Genomic DNA, 7,055 nt, shown 5'->3' on the forward strand with positions numbered 1-7,055 from the left:
GAGTGGAAAGCAAACGCCGGCGGAAAAGAGGTCAAAGAGGTGGCGTCAGACAGCGTTTTCGACGACGCGGTTGCAGACCGCCGTTACCTGCAATAATCCTGAGCAACGTTAGATCGTTACAACAAAAGATGGAAGAACTACGTATTAAAGCTAAAGCATGCTTTGAGTTCCGGGACGCAGGTCTTCTGGTGCTCACTGAAACTTGGCTTCGCCCTGAGATGCCCAGCTCGCTGATAGAGGTACAAGGTTTCTCTCTTATTCGGGCGGATAGATCTGCCACCTCGGGGAAGAGCAAAGGCGGTGGCATCTGTGTGTTTGTAAATGACCGCTGGTGTAGTCATACGACAGTTAAATCCACGGTATGTAATCAAGACATTGAACTCTTATGTTTAAGCTTTGGGACTCTATGAAATCCATAACAAATATGCAGCCTTCACAGAAATATGTATCTACTTCAGATGATCTACAGAAAGCCAATGATCTAAGTAATTTTTATCTAAGATTTGATAAGTGCAGCCAAACTCCTGTAAACAGCCTTAGCGATATAGAGACTTCTGGTGTTCTTAGAGAAAGGTTGCTGATTGATGCTAATCAGATCAACCATTACTTTAAACACATTTGTCCTAACAAATCGGCAGGCCCGGATGGAATTTCAGCCTACATCTTAAAAAATTTTGCTGATGAACTGACTCCAGTATGGCTTCCTATATTTCAACAATCTCTGGACACTGGTACTGTTCCTAGCCTCTGGAAAAGGGCTGTAATCATACCGGCCCCGAAGATAGCCAGGCCCGTAGTAAACAATGATTTTAGACCGATCGCGTTAACGGCTGTGATTATGAAATGTTTTGAAAAGTGTATTGTGTCAATGTTAAAAGCAGAGGTTGCTAACAACCTAGATCCTTTACAGTTTACCTATAGGCAGGGGAGGGGAACTGAGGATGCTATTATTAGCATTATGCACCTAATTCTGAAGCATTTAGAGAATCACAAAGCCTATGCTCGTTTACTTTTTATCGATTTTAGTTTGGCCTTTAACACCATTCAAACACCCTTGTTAATCTCAAAGATGGAGCAGTTGAGTGTAAACCAAGCTATCATAAAGTGGTACTCATCTTTTTTAACTGACAGAATTCAGTGCGTTAAAGTAAACAATTGTCTTTCACAACAAAGAAAGACTAGCACAGGTGTCCCACAAGGCTGTGTCAGTTCTCAAATTCAAGTATTTGGGTGTTTATATAGACAGCTCACTTACTTGGAAAACTCACACGGAATGGATTTGCACACGGCTGCACCAGAGACTATATTTTTTACGTAGATTACGTTTTTATGGGGTGAATAAGAAAATTATGATGCTGTTCTACAAGGCTGTTTTAGAAAGTATTGTTAAGTATGGTGTTACAGTATGGTTTGGGAATAGCACTTTAAATCAGGTGCAGAAAATTGTGGGGGACCAACCTCAATTTCTGCACTCTCAGTATGAATTGCTCCCCCCCGCAGAAGATATAGAGTTCCACTGTGCAAACTAAACCGGTATAAAAATTCTTTTGTTCCTGTGTCTACACGTATGTTGAATAACAGTCTATCTTATTAATTTTAAATTTGTAAATTAATTGTCTTTCCTCTTTTTATACTTTTTATACTTGTATATTGTATATTTCTATGTACATGCAGCAACCATGCAGTCCAAAACAAATTTCCTTTCGAGGACAATAAAGTATACTACTACTAAGGCCCTCCATAATTCCCATAGCTCTCAGTAGTTACGACTTCATGAGCTTCATTAATGATAAAATTCTAACTATTAGAAACAAAATTCACCAAGACCTGCCCTTAACTGGCACCAACTTATCTCAAAACTCAGGAACCTTAGAAATAGCTGTAGAACCAGATATATGTTTAGACTGTTTTGCTTCCCTCAATCTTTACCAACTAACTTCAATAATTTCTTCATCTAAACCATCAATCTGCCTCTTAGACCCCATCCCGACTAGGTTGCTTAAAGATGTTTTACCCTTAGTCAGCACTTCTATACTAGATATGATCAATCTATCTCTATCAACAGGCTATGTACCACAGTACTTTAAAGTAGCTGTAATTAAACCTCTTCTGAAAAAGCCCAAACTTGATCCGGATGTTTTAGCCAACTATAGACCTATATCTAACCTTCCATTTCTCTCTAAGATCCTGGAGAAAGCAGTTGCTAAACAGCTGTGTGACTTTCTACAGAGCAATATAAATAAAACTGAATTGAATTGAATTGAATTTAGATCCTTTGGTACAGCTGGGATCAATTTCAGTGCCACACAACAAGCACGAATGCTGAACTGCTGTTAGCTATCGTCAAATAGCTATTATATGGCGATATCGTACCAAATACATTTAGCCCTCCAACATTTAGTCGCCAAACAGAAAATCTACCCGCATTTAGCGTTTGCCGGATTTCCAACCCGTGTGTGTAAACAGGTGCCCTAGTAAATAGTGGCAGAGAGAAACGGTTCAGAAATAGGCCTTACTGAGCAGTAAATGTACAGTATACACTCACTGGACACTTTATTAGGTACACCTTGCTAGTACCAAGTTGGACTCCCTTTTGCATTCAGAACTGCCTTAATTCTTCATGGCATACAAGGTGTTAGAAACATTCCTTAGAGACTTTGTTGCATAGTGACATGATAGCATCACGCAGTTCCTGCAGATTTGTTGGCTGCACATGCATGAGGCGAATCACCTGTTCCACCACATCCCAAAGGTGCTCTATTGGATAGACATCTGGTGACTGTGGAGGCCATTGGAGTACAGTGAACCTATTTTCATGTTCAAGAAACCAGTTTGAGATGATTTGAGCTTTGAGACAGTGCATTATCCTGGAAGTAGCCATCAGAAGATGGGTACACTGTGGTCATAAAGGGATAGACATGGTCAGCAACAATCCGCCAAATTCTGACCCTACCATCTGAATGTCGCAGCTGAAACTGAGACTCATCAGACCAGGTAACATTTTTCCAATCTTATAAAATGGAGTCAGAAGACCGGATTCAAAATATTGAGGACGCCACTTTGAAGCTTTTGGAGTTACAAAATCAAGTTGCAGCTAAATTGACGGATCAAGAGGGTCGCTTAAGAATGGACAACATCAGGATTCACGGTTTAAAAGAAGGAGCAGAAGATGGGGGCCAGTCGATGGTCGCATTCATCGAGTCCCTCCTGAGAGAGAAGCTGGAATTACCGCCGTCCCTTGAACTCACCATTAAACGAGCTCACCGATCGGTGGCTACGCCACCCCCAAAAGACGCTCCACCGAGATCAGTAGTGGTGAAGTTTCTCAGCAACAGATGCATAGAAGACATCATAAAGATGGCATGGCAGAAAAAGGGTTTTGAGTATGAAGGAAAGAAGATAATTATACATCTTGACTATGCACCAGAGATTTTGAAACAGCGGAAAATATACGCGGAGGCAAAGAAAGTGCTCAGAGATAAGAATATACGTTTCCAAATGCCATTTCCAGCACGTCTACGGGTATTTTACGATGGTGGGACATGCACGTATGATTCAGCAGAGGAGGCGACGAAAGATATGGCTGACAGGGGCTACCAAGTGAAGGTCGTGGAGCCCACGGAGGACGTGATGGAGAAGATAAAGCGCCTGACGTGGCGCCGTGACCGAGCCGTGAACGGAGGACGACAGGCGGATGCTAGACTCGGGTATAAGCAGAGACTGCATGCTTTGAGGATGCTGGAGGCAAATGACTGATCCAGATGTTTCCAGGACTTCTTTCTTTCCTTTTTTTTCTTCAGTGTTTCAAGGTGAGCTGTATAAGACTGTAGGACTGTATTCTCCGAGTTGTCGTTATTGTGTGCACTTTTTGTTAGACTCCTGTTGCAGCGAGGGCCCCCTGCACGTTAGGGCCAGAGGCTATCCCTCTGAGTCTTATTTAGGCTCAGATGAGGTCGAGAGAAACTAAAGAGAAATGGCTATAACCAGGTATATGCTGCTTCATATAAATCAGGTCACAGGAGAGGGGTAGCGGTTTTAATATCGAGTCAAATCCCATTTCAGAAACAGTCAGTGATAAGTGATAAAGATGGAAGATATGTCTGGGTTAAAGGACGATTAGAGGGAGTATTAATCAGCCTTCTGAATATATATGCACCCCCTGGCTCAGATTCGACTTTTTATAGATAATTGTTTGATTTGATGGCATCTGAGGGGGAAAAGGGGTGTTAATCGCAGGAGGGGATCTGAACCAAAGGCTGGACCCCCTATTAGACACCTCAGGGAGGGGAGTAAAAAAGAATGTGATTCCAAATAAAATTAGACATATGATGGGGGAATTAGGTATCATGGATGTATGGAGAGAACTGAATCCTACAACTAAGGATTACAATTACATACTAATGTACAATATAGATAGAATTGTGAGATTGGGGTGGCTGACTTATCTGATCATAGTCCAGTTTATGCAACTTTGGCCTTGACAGCTGAAAAAAGAACATTCTGGAGACTTAATGCCAGTATATTAAAAGGAAGCATTAAGGAAGAATTAGAATCGGAAATTCAAAGATATTTGGAGGAGAACGATAATGGGGAAGTGTCCCCACCAGTGCTATGGGATGCGTGTAAGGCGGTGTTAAGAGGGAAAATAATTGCCTGCTTATTTAAAAAAGTTGAAGCAAAGGAATCTTGATGCATTACAGTTGGACCTGCAGAAATTAGAACAGGAACATAAAGAAAGGCGGAATGATAAAATTTATCAGGAAATTAGGAAGACAAAAATAAAGACATAAATGACATTTACTCAGCAGAAATACAAAAAAAGCTACTATTCACAAAACAAAGGTATTATGAAACATGTAGTAAATCAACAAAGTTACTGGCATATAAGTTAAGAAAGCAGCAGGCTAGAAGTAATATATATAGGATAAGGGACTGTCACAATAAAATAATAAGGAATAAGACAAATGACAAAAATGCTTTGAATCATACAAAACTTTACGACCAACCATTCATTGATAATAAAGCAGACATAGAAGCCTTTTTAGATACACTTTCATTGCCTAAGGAATCAGACGAACAAAATTCATCCCTGATTTCAGAGATTACAGCTCAGGAAATAAACTCTGCGATTTCTAAACTCAAAGCGAATAAGTCTCTGGGAGCAGATGGATATTCCTCAGAATGGTACAAGTTGTTCAGGGAATCATTAATCCCAATGTTAAAAAACGTTTAACTGGGTGTTAAAGAAGGGTGAAATACCATATTCATGGCGGGAAGCCATAATTTCTGTAATCCCTAAAGAAGACAAGGACGAATTGGACTGTTCCAGCTATAGACCTATTAGTGTCCTGAAACAGGACTATAGAGTTTTCACTGCAATATTGGCTAGACGAATTGAAAAAATTTTACCAAGTATTATTCAGTTGGACCAGACGGGATTTATTAAAGAAAGACAAACGCAAGATAACATAAGAAGGGCTTTACATGTGATGCAGCATATTAAAGAAAACCAAACTGAAGCATTTGTTATGGGAATGGACGCGGAGAAAGCGTTTGACTCTGTCAGGTGGGATTTCCTTTATAGAGTGTTAAAAAAATTCAACTTCCACGATATAATAATTAGGACAATACAAGCCTTGTACACTGACCCAACGGCCAGGATTAAGATTAATGGGAGTTTATCCAATTCTATTTCATTAAGGCGCGGGTGTAGGCAGGGTTGTTCGGCTAGCCCCCTTCTCTTCGCAATTTTTTTGGAACCACTTTGCCAATCCATAAAACAAAATGCACAAATACAAGGCATAGAGATAAAGGGGACATTTCAGAAGCTTGTACTATTCGCAGATGATGTTCTAATATTTTTGTCTAGCCCCAATACATCCTTGCCAGTACTCATATCAGAATTTGCAAAGTTTGGGCAAATGTCCGGCTACAAAATAAATGTACAGAAAACACAAGTCCTCACTTTCAATTATAGCCCCTCTGAAGCTGTTAAAGAAAATTATGAAATTAAGTGGAATTTAAAATCAGTGAAATATCTTGGAGTTAATTTAACAAAAGATATTAGCCAATTGAAATCAGCAAACTATGACCCATTAATATCCAAAATAAAAGAAGACGTTGCAAGGTGGAAGTTAATCCCCTTTATGACTCTTACATCTAGAGTTGAGGTGGTCAAAATCAATGTTCTCCCCAGGGTGTTATACCTATTTCAGAATCTTCCAATGGAGATACTGCACAAGGAATTTACAGAATGGGACAAAATTATCTCAAGATATATCTGGCAAGGAAAATAACCTAGAATAAGATATAAAACACTACAACTACCTAAGGCGAAGGGGGGGCTAGCTCTCCCGTGCTTAAAAAGTTACTATCAAGCAGCGCAAATAAAGCCTTTGCTGAACTTATGGAATCCCTCCAGTTTTGAAGACAGTTTAGTCTGGGAAATTAAGATTTTTATAGATTTCTGCAAGTGAGGCATTATTTGGAGCATGATATAAAAAAGGAAAATTTTGACTTGGAGGTAAACATTATAAAACTCTTTATCTCCGCATACCAATCTAAACTAAACAGGAAATTATTTTCAAAGATATATTCAGGGATAGAAACTTTAAAAGGAGAAGATACACACTACATACAACAAAAATGGGAAATTGAAGCAAACATAAAATTGACAGATGAGGAATGGGAAGATTTTACTCAACAAATATTGAGAGTGACATCCTCCTTAACTTGGAGGGAACATGGATGGAAAAACTTAGTGAGATATTTTAGAACTCCAGCTCAGACAAAATATTGTGATATAAGCTGTTGGCTGTGGGGAAAAGACTTCAAATCATGTTCATATTTTTTGGAGTTGTCCTTCGAATGTGAAATATTGGATGGAACTTAAACAATGTATGGACAAGATTTTACGGATAAATCTCCCTTTCACTTTTGACACATTTTATTTGGGAAGACTTGATATGCAAGGTAAAAAGAATCTGAATTGTAAAATGTTTAAAATCATGTTACTAGCAGGAAAAAAGGGAATTACTAGGAAGTGGCAAAAGGTG

General features: G+C 39.4%; 1 protein-coding gene across 1 annotated transcript in view; it reads right to left on the minus strand.

The window, feature by feature from the left end:
* The window catches only part of zmp:0000000896 (caspase recruitment domain-containing protein 10), a 22,682-nt gene that overhangs the window by 9,261 nt on the left and 6,366 nt on the right, over positions 1 to 7,055 (minus strand). The window lies entirely within an intron of this gene.

Source organism: Micropterus dolomieu, linkage group LG02 (assembly GCF_021292245.1).
Source record: "Micropterus dolomieu isolate WLL.071019.BEF.003 ecotype Adirondacks linkage group LG02, ASM2129224v1, whole genome shotgun sequence".
In the NCBI taxonomy this organism is placed as follows: domain Eukaryota; kingdom Metazoa; phylum Chordata; class Actinopteri; order Centrarchiformes; family Centrarchidae; genus Micropterus; species Micropterus dolomieu.